Source organism: Symphalangus syndactylus, chromosome 19, assembly GCF_028878055.3.
Source record: "Symphalangus syndactylus isolate Jambi chromosome 19, NHGRI_mSymSyn1-v2.1_pri, whole genome shotgun sequence".
Lineage (NCBI taxonomy): Eukaryota > Metazoa > Chordata > Mammalia > Primates > Hylobatidae > Symphalangus > Symphalangus syndactylus.
In genome coordinates, this window is record NC_072434.2 from 42,273,932 (window position 1) to 42,287,429 (window position 13,498).

General features: G+C 43.5%; 1 protein-coding gene and 1 pseudogene across 4 annotated transcripts in view; both read left to right on the top strand.

Annotated features, from left to right (window-relative positions):
• The window catches only part of ZYG11B (zyg-11 family member B, cell cycle regulator), a 116,783-nt gene that overhangs the window by 16,786 nt on the left and 86,499 nt on the right, over nt 1-13,498 (top strand). The window lies entirely within an intron of this gene.
• On the top strand, nt 11,754-11,908 carry LOC129459000 (uncharacterized; annotated as a pseudogene).

The window sequence follows — 13,498 nt, forward strand, 5'->3', positions numbered from 1 at the left end:
GTCTGACTCCCAAGCCCACACTCTTCACCATAGTATTACATAGTCTTTTAGAAAGATGTCCATAAAAAATCTATTTCTATCATTAAATTGTCAAGTTTGTAATTTTTGTAGTCACCTGATTTCTGGCCCAATCTTTAGAAAAAAGTCATCCAAAGATACAATAAAGGAGCATTGTGAAAGCCCTTGTGTTCTGTTACAGGAATTGTCAGTCTTAGGAAGCTTTTGGGTAGGACATCTTGAGCCTGACTCTTATGAGTTGAGAGACCAGGCATGGTGACTCACGCCTATAACCCCAGCACTTTGGAGGTTGAGGCAGGAGGATCACTTGAGCCCAGGAGTTCAAGCCTGAGCAACATAGTAAGACCCCGTCTCTACACAAAAACAAAAAATTAGCCAGACATGATGGCACGTGCCTGTAGTCCCAGCTACGCGGATGGCTGAGGTGGGAGGATCTCTTGAGCCTGGGAAGTCGAGGCTGCAGTGAGTTGTGATTATTCTATTGTACTCCAGCCTGGGTGACAGAGCAAGACCGTGTCTCTAAAAAAAATAAAAGATAGAAAAAGAGATATAAAAGAGAATTTTTTTGTACTTTTTTACAGCTGTACAATGTGTTTATGTTTTGTTACTTCAAGAGTCAAAAAGTAGGCCGGGCGCAGTGGCTCATGCCTGTAATCCCAGCACTTTGGGAGGCCGAGGTGGGCAGATCATGAGGTCAGGAGATCGAGATCGTCCTGGCTAACACAGTGAAACCCCGTCTCTACTAAAAATACAAAAAATTAGCCGGCCGTGGTTGCAGGCGCCTGTAGTCCCAGCTTCTCGGGAGGCTGAGGCAGGAGAATGTCCTGAACCCAGGAGGTGGAGCTTGCAGTGAGCGGAGATCATGCCACTGCACTCCCGCCTGGGCGACAGAGCGAGCCTTCGTCTCAAAAAAATAAAAATAAAAAAAGAGTCAAAAAGTTAATAAAAAAAGTGAAAGTTCATAAATCGCTAAGAAAGTTACAGTAAGATAATGTTAATTTATTATCAAAGAAAGAAAAAGTTTGCTCAGGAGTTCGAGACCAGCCTGGGCACATAGCAAGACCTTGTCTTTACCAAAAATAAAAAAAATTAGCTGGGTGCTTTGGTGCACACCTGTAGTCCCACCTATTCCAGAGGCTAAGGTGAGAGGATCACTTGATTCCAGGAAATTGAGACTGCAGTCAGCTATGATCACACCACTGTACTCCAGCCTGGGTGATAGACTCTGCCCCCACCCCCCAAAAAGAAAAAAAATTTAAATAAATTTAGTGTAGCCTAAGTATTTATAGTCTACAATAGTGTGCAGTAATGTCCTAGGCCTTCACATTCACTATCACTGATTCAACTGATTTATTCCGAGTACCTTCCAGTCCTGCAAGCTCCATTTATGTTAAGTCCCCTCTACAGGTGTACCATTTTTTATCTTTTATGCCTATTTTTACTGTACCTTTTCTTTCTTTCTTTTTGAGACCGAGTCTCGCTCTGTCACCCAGGCTGGAGTGCAGTGGCACGATTGATCTCAGCTCACTGCAACCTCCGCCTCCTGGGTTCAAGTGATTCTCCTGCCTCAGCCTCCCCAGTAGCTAGGGCTACAGGCACAAGCCATCATACCCAGCTAATTTTTGTATTTTTAGTAGAGATGGGGTTTTACCATGTTGGCCAGGCTGGTCTCAAACTCCTAACCTTAAGTGATCTGCCCACCTCAGCCTCTCAAAGTGCTGGGATTACAGGTGTGAGCCACTGCATCCAGCCTTTTTCTATGTTTAGGTTTTTCAGATACACAAATACTTAACATTTTGTTACAATTGCCTACAGTATTCAGTACAGTAACATGCTGTACAGGTTTTTGCATCCTATCTACCACCTCTGTGATCACACAATGACAAAATTGCCTAATGACACATTTCTCAGAATGTATTCCTGTTGTTAAGCAACACGTGACTGTACTAATATTATCCCCACTCTACATAGAACAGAACTGAGTGTCAGAAGAGCTAGGTAATTTGCCCATTGTGATACCACTAGAATTCAGCTTCAGTTCTACTGTTGTTCTTAACTACGATATTTCTAGAGAAGGTCTGGGTGTGGTGGCTCACGCCTGTAATCCCAGCACTTTGAGAGGCCAAGGCGGGCGGATCACGAGGTCAGGAGATCGAGACCATCCTGGCTAACATGGTGAAACCCCATCTCTACTAAAAATACAAAAAGTTAGCCGGGCGTGGTGGCACGTGCCTGTAGTCCTAGCTACCCAGGAGGCTGAGGCAGGAGAATTGCTTGAACCCGGGAGGTGGAGGAGGTTGCAGTGAGGTGAGATCGCGCCACTGCACTCCAGCCTGGCAGAGCGAGACTCCATCTCAAAAAAAAACCAAAAAACAAAAATATTTCTAGAGAAGTCATTTTTGTGCCTCAGCTTTCTTAACTGTAAAATGAAAATTTTAATACTTTTTCTTCTACTTTGTAAGGTTATTGTGAGTATCAAATGAAAATCAGGATGTGAATATCCTTTGTTTACTGTAAGGCATTGTTACCAGCATAATTCACAAAGGATATTTTTTCTTATAATTAACCAAAATATAAACCTCATTGCTCAGAGGTTCTGAAGTCCGTCCACAAGTGCTCAGAATGTTGAAATGCTTCTTTGCCATGGCTCTGGCAATACAGTAACAGAATGAAGCTTTTAATACACAAAACAAACTAACCAACAAAACAGATAACTGACTGAGTCTTGGGGAAAGTACTGAGAATACCTCTAGTTGAGTGTTGTGTAAATGACTAAATACTTCAAGGCAGGAGCATTTAGGAAGACCAATAAAAACCGGAGTGGGGGTTGTGGGAAGGAAGGATAGAGATTAAAAGAAAGCTATGAGAAGGTTTAGGAAGAGCTAATGGTATAAGATTCCTTTTTTGCCTTGTCTTCATTGCGCCATGCTCCCTGGTATGCCTTGCTTTTATAAGAAGCTGTGGTTCAAGAGCAGGGGATCTGCTTATAGGTAGTTCATTTATTCATACTTCTTACTCAGTAGACACTGAAACATTTACTCTGTAAGCGTAGGGGATATGGAGATGTATAAGGCATTGTTCTAACCTGGTGGTTTTCTTTTTTTTTGTTTGTTATGGAGTCTCACTCTGTTGCCCAGGCTGGAGCACAGTGGCACGATCTTGGTTCACTGCAACCTCCGCCTCCCGGTTCAAGCGATTCTCCTGCCTCAGCCTCCCAAGCAGCTGAGATTACAGGCATCCACCACCATGCCCAGCTAATTTTTGTATTTTTAGTAGAGATGGGGTTTCACCATGTTGGCCAGGCTGGTCTTGAACTGCCGACCTCAAGCAATCCACCCGTCTCAGCCTCCCAAAGTGATGGGATTACAGGGGTGAGCCACTGCGCCCAGCTGTTTTTTTTTTTTTTTTTTTGACGGAATTTTACTCTTGTTGCCCAGGCTGGAGTGCAATGGTGCAAACAAGGGGAGAATCGCTTGAATATTTAACTCTTTTTTTTTTTTTTGAGACGGAGTCTCACTCTGTCGCCCAGGCTGGGGTGCAGTGGCACTCGATCTCGGCTCACTGCAACCTCCACCTCCCGGGTTCAAGCAATTCTCCTGCCTCAGCCTCCCGAGTAGCAACTACAGGCGCGTGCCACCACGCCCAGCTAATTTTTTGTATTTTTTTAGTAGAGACGGGGTTTCACCGTGTTAGCCAGGGTGGTCTCGACCTCGTGATCTGCCTTCCTTGGCCCCCCAAAGCATTGGGATTACAGGTGTGAGCCACTGCACTTGGCAAATATTTAACTCTTTAAGTTATGACCTGTGTGGCCTAGTCTTAGTTCAGTGTCATAATCCATGGAACACAATCCTGCAACCAAAAAGTCATTTTGAAATAACTCAAAGTCTTTATTTGCATTTCTTGAAACATCATGAAGTAGAATGGAGTTCACAGATACACCAAGCAGAATTATTAACCTTTCCTATATCCCCCGAACCCAGCATAGTCCCTGATATTTACCTATTAGAAGAACAAAAGGGAGAATGAGTTCAAATTAGGAGAGTGATAAAGGGACTTCCCCAGTTTCTGAAAAATTGTGCCAATTTACACTCTGACCAGCAGTATTTGAGAGGACCAATCTGGGCAAACTTTCCTTGAAAAATTCACATTTATCAGGTTTATATCATGTCCCAAAAAAACACTATATTAACCAAAAAAATAAAGATCGGCCGCCATTTTTTTTTTTTTTTTTTTTGCGGCTGGAATTGTTTTTCCTATTTGCTGTAGAATATATTTTCAGCCATTGCTCAGGGACTGTGTCACTCTGCTTGCTGTACTTGAGGTAATTACAGGGCTTCATTATCTCTTCTGACCATAATTAACAGATCTGGGTTAAATCTGGGATTTATTTATTTATTTTTTTTTTGGCAGGTAAGGTCTTAACTCCCCCCTCCATCCTTTCCCTCCATCTGAGAGGCCTTATGGGTAAGACAAAGGGCATGATATTTGGCATTGAAGATTGGTTCAAGGTCCAGTTCTGCCACGTTCTAAATATATGAACTTGGGTACATTATTATTTCTGAGTTCCAGCATCCTCATATACAAAATGGTATCTGTTATAGCAGTTCTACAAGAAAGTTGTGAGGGGTAAATGATATAATGTGTGTAAGAAATGTGTTGTATGAATGTTGATCAGTCTTTCAAAGAACACTTGCCTATCTACTAGGGTGCCAGATGTTATGCTAGCTTCTGGGTATTAAGAAAAAGTCAGCACTGATTTCCTGTTTGATTGTTTACTACATTTCGTCAATTCTTTTCTGCAAAATATTTTTCACTTTTGATTTTTTTTTTTGCATTTTCATTGCCTCTACTCTAATCCATAGCATTGTCACCTCCTGTCTGAGCCACTGTAACTAGTTAGTCCCAAGTTGTATTTTGGCATTTATTTCAAAGCCAGACTAATAATTGTTCTGTTTGAGAGATGATATGGTGTAGTAGAAAAAGTATGGACTTCATTATTAACAGACCTGGATTTGTATCTTGGCCCCACTTTCTACAGTATGTGACACTGGGAAAGTTCCTTTACCACTCTCTTAATCTGAACTCTCTTTTTTTTCTCTCTCTCATAACAGGTAAAAATCAGGGACCGCATGTGGTTCTAGGGATAAAGGAAGGGTTAACAAGTTCCTTCTACTTGAAGAGTTCATGGCTGAGTGGGGTAAACAGATACAGTCATAGATAACCATGGTTTAACATGGAATTGTAAAAGAAAACTAGCTTGGGAATCAGATATAAAGGGCAGTGTATGTAGTGGTAAAAGCACAGATTTAACTGTAGAGTCGGATTGCCTGGGGTCTAATCCTGACTCTACCATTTATTAGCTCTGTAATCTTGAGCAAATTACTTAAACCCTCATAGCCTCAATGTCCTTATCTGTAGAATAGGGATACTGATGGAATTTAATTTATAGAATTCTTATGAGAAATAAATGAAATTATATATGTAAAGCACTTAGCATAGTTAATAGCATATAGCACATAGCATATATTAGCATATAAGTGCTCTACAATTATAATTATGATAGTAGTAGAGTAGTTAAGAACTTAAAAATATAAGCTTTGGCCTCATTCTTGTGTTGAAGTCTGGGTTTAGCAATATATTGGCCATGTGAATATAGGGAAGAGATTTAACCTAAGCCTTAGTTTCCTCATCTTTAAAATGCAATAATGTAATTGTGCTCGGCTCAGGATGTAGAAATGGAAAGAGATCTGCACCAGGACCTGATACATACTAAATGCCTTGTAAAAGATAGCTGTTGTGATTTTTATTCTTGCTCTGCCATCTGCTGGCTGTTTTATCTCTGATATGTAAATTAATCTTTCTGAGCCTCAGTTTACTTTTGTTCAAAACAAAGTTGTTTATTGAAGATTGAAAATATTTATGAAGTACATAGATTGGTGGCTGGCACCACACAGTTGTCATTCAGTACACAGTAGCTGTTGTTAATGGTACAATTTAATTTTTCAGGTGCTGAGAATAAAATTAATTCTGCCTTAGAAATTAGGAGAGACATCACAGAAGTAGTGAGCTTTGAATTTTGAAAGATGAGGCTGGCTGGGCACGATGGCACATGCCTGTAATCCCAGCACTTTGGGAGGCTGAGGCGGGCAGATCACCTGAGGTCAGGAATTTGAGAGTAGCCTGGCCAACATGGTGAAACCCTGTCTCCACTGAAAATCTAAAAATTAGCTGGGCATGGTGCACGCGCCTGTAATCCCAGCTACATGGGAGTCTGAGGCAGGAGAATCACTTGAACTGGGAGGTGGAGGTTGCAGTGGGCACAAGAATCACTTGAATGGGGAGGTGGAGGTTGCGGTGAGCCAAGATTACACCACTGCACTCCAGCCTGGGCAACAGAATGAGCCTCCATCTTAAAAAAGAAAAATAAGAAAAAAAATGGCCAGGCGTGGGGGCTCATGCCTGTAATCCCAGCACTTTGGGAGGCTAAGGCAGGCGGATTGCCTGAGGTCAGGAGTTCAAGACCAGCCTGGCTAACATGGTGAAACCCCGTTTCTACTAAAAATACAAAAAAATGAGTCAAATGTGGTGCCGTGCGCCTGTAATCCCAAGTACTTGGGAGGCTGAGGCAGGAGAATTGCTTGAACCTGGGAGGTGGAGGTTGCAGTGAGCCGAGATCGTGCCTTTGCATTCCAACTTGGACAGCAAGTGCCAAACTATCTCCAAAAAAATAAACAAAATACATAAATAAAAAAAGAAAGATGAGTGAGATTTTTGCCATAAAAGGACTAACAAAAGCTCTGAGGTGTGAAAATGTCTCTTACAGTACTTAAGGAACAGTAAGTGCTAGGTTGCTTAAACATGCAGTTTAGTGTATCTGGCAGGTAGCTTGTTTGGGGCAGGGAGAAGGGAACAGTGAGAAAGGCTAGAGAGGAAGGTTGGAACTAGCTAGGAAAATGTTTCGAATACCTTGCTAAAGTGTCTACACTTTATAGGTCTCTCTTTTTCCAACTTTTACTTGTAACAGCTGAAGAAACTAAACTTGCTGGGGAATAGAGGAGGGAATTACCTGAAGCCAGTGTTCAAACAGGAATTTCTTGGTGATCTTGTGGGTTTTTTTTTGTTTTTTTGTTTTTTTGTTTTTTTTTTTGAGATGGAGTTTCGCTCTTGTTGCCCAGGCTGGAGTGCTATGGTGTGATCTTGGCTCACCGCAACCTCCGCCTCTCGGGTTGCCACCATGCTTGGCTAATTTTTGTATTTTTATTAGAGACGGGGTTTCACCGTGTTGGCCAGGCTTGTCTTGAACTCCTGACCTCAGGTGATCCGCCTGCCTCAGCCTCCCAAACTGCTGGGATTACAGGCATGAGCCACCATGCCCATCCTTATCAATTTTCAAAATACAGAGTTGATATTTCCCTGGTGTCCTTCAAAGATAACAAGTTGGTTTTTATTTTGTATCATTATGAACTCATGAATTGAAACATATTTGAGGTGCAATTCACTGTAGTTTTTAGCCTTTTTCCGGATCTTTGAAATGTGGAGTTTGGATAAGATGACCTCTAACTATCATTAACATTTTGATGTATTTATTTCTAGTCTTGTGTTTACACTTGTTTAAACTATTTATTTTAGTTTAGTCTAGTTTTGAGACGGAGTCTTGCTGTGTCACCCAGGCTGTAGAGGCTGTAGAGCAGTGGTGCAATCTTGGCTCACTGCAACCTCCACCTCCCAGGTTCAGGCGATTCTCCTGCTTCAGCCTCCCAAAATGCTGGGATTACAAGTGTGAGCCACTCTGCCTGGCCCCCAGCAACTATTTTTCTTTTTTTTTTTTTTTTTTTGAGACAGAGTTTCACTCTTGTTGCCCAGGCTAGAGTGCAGTGGTGCGATCTCGGCTCACTGCAACCTCCGCCTCCCAGGTTCAAGTGATTCTCCTGCCTCAGCCTGCTGAATAGCTGGGATTACAGGCATGAGCCACCATGCCTGGCTAATTTTTGTATTTTTAGTAGAGACAGAGTTTCACTGTGTTGGTCAGGTTGATCTTGAACTCCTGACCTCAGGTGATCTGCCTGCCTTGGACTCTCAAAGTGCTAGGATTACAGGTGTGAGCCATCACACCTGACTCCGGCAACTATTTTTAATAACAGCTTTATTGAGATATAATTCACATACCATGCATTTCACCTATTAAAGTGTACCCAGTTCAGTGGTTTTTAGTATATGCAGAGTGGTGCAACTATAGCCACAGTCAATTTTGGAACATTTTCATCACTCCAAAAAGAAGCCCTGTGCCCACTAGCATTCACTTTCCATTTTCTTCTAACCCACCTTCCCCCTAACCCTAAGCAGCCAATAATCTCCTTTCTGTCTCTGTAGATTTACCTCTTCTGAACAGTTCATACAAATGGGATCATACAATATGTGGTCTTTCTGTGACTGGCTTCTTCCACTTAGCATGTTTTCAAGGCTCATTCATGTTGTACAGTACATCAGCATTCCTGTTTTGCTAAGTAGTATTCCATGTGGGGCTGTAGTATATTTTGTTTATCCAGTCATCTGGTTTTTGTTGTTTTTGAAATAGAGTCTTGTTCTGTCACCCAGGCTGGAATGCAGTGGCGCCATCACGACTCACTGCAATCTTCCACTTCAGCTCCCGAGTAACTAAGACTACAGATACCTGCTACCACACCCAGCTAATTTGTGTTTTTTGTAGAGATGGGGTTTCACCATATTGCCCAGGCTGGGCCCAAGTGATCCTCTCAAAGTACTGGGACTACAATTGTGAGCCACTACGCCCACCCCATCCCACCCTACCCATTTATCAGTTTTGATGGATATATTTGGGTTGTTTCTACTATGATATAGTTAAAAAAAAAAAAAAAAGCTGGTGCGGTGGCTCACGCCTGTAATCCCAGCACTTTGGGAGGCTGAGGTGGGCAGATCACTTGAGGTCAGGAGTTTGAGACTAGCCTGGCCAACATGGTGAAACCCCGTCTCTACCAAAAATACAAAAATTAGCCGGGCGTGGTGGCATGTGCCTGTAGTCCCAGCTATTCTGGAGACTGAGGCAGGAGAATCACTGGAACCTGATGTTAGGCAGAGGTTGCAGTGAGCCAAGATTGCACCACTGCACTCCAGCCTGAGTGACAGAGCAAGACTCCGTCTCAGAAACACACAAAAAACCCCCCCAAATTTGGTCTTCATACTCTTGTTTCTCGCATGTTAGTTCCCAAACCCCTTGGAAGCTCTGGAGTGAAAAGAGTTTTTGTATGCTAATGAGTTGACTGGTGTCCAGGAGCACCTAGATAGCTTCTTTCTGGGCTGGTTGCCAGAAGGACCAAGGCATATGATAGGAAAAACAACATTTTTTCCTTCTTTATACTCCTTTATATTCACACCACTGTCAATACTTTTGATACCAAACCATATACTAGGAGAAAACAAACTGTTTTCTCCTACTGTACTCACAACACAGAACACTTATGTGACCAGATGTGTGGTTTTTTTTTTTTCCCTATACGGAGCAATTCTCCTATTCTCAGCAGACATCAATTGGGTGCCCTAAAATTTACCTCAGTTCTGACAGTAACCAGCATTAGCATAGACCTCACAGGTGAGGGGCTCACTTCCACAAGATGACCTCCCTCAGATGCCAGTTCAGGTACTAGGTCTCTGGATTAACCACAACACCTGTCAGTCTTGGCTACAAATTGGAGGTTCCCACACCTCCCTCCCTGGGTTTGATAATTTGCCAGAGTACTCACAGAACCCAGGAAAAGTTTACTTACTTATTACAAAGGATATTTTAAAGGATACAAATGAACAGCCAGATGGAAGAGATACATAGGGCAACCTATGGGGGAAGGAGCTTGACGCTTCCATGCCTTCTCCAGCACATCCTACCCCACCCCCAGCACTTCAATGTGTGCAGCAACCTGGATACTTTCCAAACCCCATTTTTGGGGGATTTTGTGGAGGCATTATTACATATGCATGATTGATTAAATCATTGGCCATTGGTTATTAACAACTTTGAGTCCTTCTCCCCTCCCTGGAAGTTAATGGCAAGTGAAGTGCCTTCCTGAATTCTGTGAGTCATATTAGCAGATAATCAAACATGAGGCCCTCCTCAGGGAATCTTGGAATCCCGCAGTTGATAGTTCATTGGTCAGAAGTACAGGTGGAAACCTGAGACTTGTGACTGGCGCCTGCAGTGGGGGCAGTGGCCTAAACTGTAGTGCTATGCTAATTCTGGGTAGTTAGTGTCAGAATCGAATTGAATTGTAGGATACCCAGTTGGTGTCAGAACTGGTTGTTGGTGTGGGAAAAGCCCAGAAATTTGGTGTCAGTAGTGTTGTGAGTAAAAACAATTCGGACAACTTTTTTTTTTTTTTTGGGACAGAGTCTCGCTATGTCGCCCAGGCTGGAGTGCAGCAGCATGCTCTCAGCTCACTGCAACCTCCGCCTCCTGTGTTCAAGTGATTCTCCTGCTTCAGCCTCCTGAATAGCTGGGATTACAGAAGTGCACCACCACACCCAGCTAATTTTTTTATTTTTAGGAGAGACGGGGTTTCACCAAGTTGGTTAGGCTGGTCTCGAACACCTGACCTCATGATCCACCCACTTTGGCCTCCCAAACTTCTAGGATTACAGGTGTGAGCCACCATGCCCAACCTCAGACCACTTTTTAACTATTATGAACAATGCTTCTGTAAACATTCATATACAAGATTTTGTGTGGACATGTTTTTATTTCTGGGTATATACTTAGGAGTAGAATTGCTGGATCATGTTGGTAACTCTGTTTAATTTTGTAATAAACTGCTAAGCTGTTTTCCAAGGCAGCTGCAACATCTTTCATTTCCACCAGCAATGTATGAGGTTTCCAGTTTTTTCTCCCATCAGCAATTATTGTCCATGGTTCTTCTTCTTCTTCTTCTGGTTGTTGCTATTGTTCTTCTTCTTGTTTTTTTTTTTTTTTTTTGACAGAGTCTCGCTCTGTTACCCAGGCTGGAGTGCAATGGCGTGATCTTGGCTTATTGCAATCTCTACTTTCTGGGTTCAAGCAATTCTCCTGCCTCAGCCTTACCCTAGTAGCTGAGATTATAGGCATCTGCAAACATGCCTGGCTAATTTTTGTTTTTTGTTTTTTTTTTGAGACGGAGTCTCGCTCTTGTTGCCCAGGCCAGAGTGCAATGGTGCGATCTTGGCTCATCGCAACCTCTGCCTCCCGGGTTCAAGCAATTCTCCTGCCTCAGCCTCCCAAGTAGCTGGGATTACAGGCATGCACCACCATGCCCAGCTAATTTTGTATTTTTAGTAGAGATGGGGTTTCTCCATGTTGGCCAGGCTGGTCTTGAACTCCTGACCTTAGGTGATCTGCCTGCCTCGGCCTCCCAAGTATTACAGGTGTGAGCCACTGTGCCCGGCCCCCTTTGCCTTTTTTTTTTTTGAGATGGAGTCTGGCTCTATCGCCCAGGCTGGAGTGCAGTGGCACCATCCTGGCTCACTGCAACCTCCGCCTCCTGGGTTCAAGCAATTTTCCTGCCTCAGCCTCCCAAGTAGCTGGGACTACAGACACTTATAACCACACCAGCTAATTTTTGTATTTTTAGCAGAGATGAGGCTTCACCATGTTGGCCAGGCTGGTCTCGAACTCCTGACCTCAGGTGATCCGTCCACCTTGGCCTCCCAAAGTGTTGGGATTACAGGCATAAGCCATTGCACCCGGCCTACCTTTGACTATTTCTCGGCCTTTTGGCTAAGATCAAGTGTAGTATCTGTTCTTATCAGTTTATTTTACATTTATTTATTTTTTGAGATGGAGTTTCCCTCTTGTCACCCAGGCTGGGGTGCAATGGTGCAATCTTGGCTCACTGCAACCTCCGCCTCCCCGGTTCAACCGATTTCTCCTGCCTCAGCCTCCCAAGTAGCTGGGGTTACAGGCATGCGCCACCACACCTGGGTAATTTTTGTATTTTTTGTAGAGACAGGGTTTCACCATGTTCCTCAGACTGGTCTCAAACTGCTGGGCTCAAGCAATATTCTTGCCTCAGCCTTTCAAAGTTCTGGCATTACAGGAGTTAGCCACCGTGTCCTTTTCACTTTCTTTATGGTGATCTTTGAAGCACAAAAGTTTTTAATTTTTTTTGAAGTTTAATAGATATACATTGGTGTCATATCTAAGAAACTTTACTAATCTAAAGCCCGGACTTTTTACACCTATGTTTTCTTCTAAGAGAAACAATCTTAGCTCTTATATTTAGGACCTTGATCTATTTTGAGGTAATTTTTCTACATGGTGTGAGATAGGACTCTGTCTTTATTCTTTTGTGTGTTGATGTCCAGTGGTCCCAGCATCATTTGTTGAAAAGCCTATTCTTTTTTTTGAGGCGGAGTCTTGCTCTGTCACCTGGGCTGGAGTGCAGTGGCATGATCTCGGCTCACTGCAAGTTCCGCCTCCTGTGTTCACGCCATTCTCCTGCCTCAGCCACCGGAGTAGCTGGGACTACAGGCGCCCACCACCATGCCTGGCTAATTTTTTTGTATTTTTAGTAGAGATGGGGTTTCACCGTGTTAGCCAGGATAGTCTCGATCTCCTGACCTCATGATCCGCCCGCCTTGGCCTCCCAAAGTGCTGGGATTACAGGCGTGAGCCACTGTGCCCAGCCAAAAAGCAAGCCCGTTGAATTATCCTGGCACTCTTGTCAATATCAATTGACCACGAGTGTAAGAGTTTATTTCTGAACTCTGAATTCTAGTTCATTGATCTATATGTCTATCCTTATGCTGGTGCCATACAGTTTTGATTGCTTTAGTAGTCAAAGTCTTTCAACTTTGTTTTTCTTTTCCAAGATAGTTTTGGCTATTCTAGGTGTTGGATTTCCATATGAGTCTTAGGATAAGCTTGTCTTTTTTGTTTGTTTTATGAGATGGAGTTTCGCTCTTGTTGCCCAGGCTAGAGTGCAATGGCATGATCTCAGCGCACTGCAACCTCCACCTCCCAGGTTCAAGCGATTCTCCTGCCTCAGCCTCCCAAGTAGCTGGGATTACAGGCATGTGCCGCCACACCTGGCTAATTTTGTATTAGTATTTAGTGGAGACAGGGCTTCTCCATGTTGGTCAGGCTGGTCTCGAACTCCCGACCTCAGGTGATCCACCCGCCTCGGCCTCCCAAAGTGCTGGGATTACAGGCGTGAGCCACCACACCTGGCCTTGTTTTTTGAGACAGAGCCTCACTCTGTCACCCAGGCTGGAGTTCAGTGGCATAATCTCGGCTCACTGCAATTTCCGCCTCTTGGGTTCAAGTGATTCTCCTGCCTCAGCCTCCTGAGTAGCTGGAACTACAGGTGTCCCCCACCATGCCTGGCTAATTTTTGTATTTTTAGTGGAGATGGGTTTTGCCATGTTGGCCAGGCTGGTCTCGAACTCCTGGCCTCAAGTGATCCTCCCACCTCGGCCCTACCCTATTTTTAAAAAATAGCTC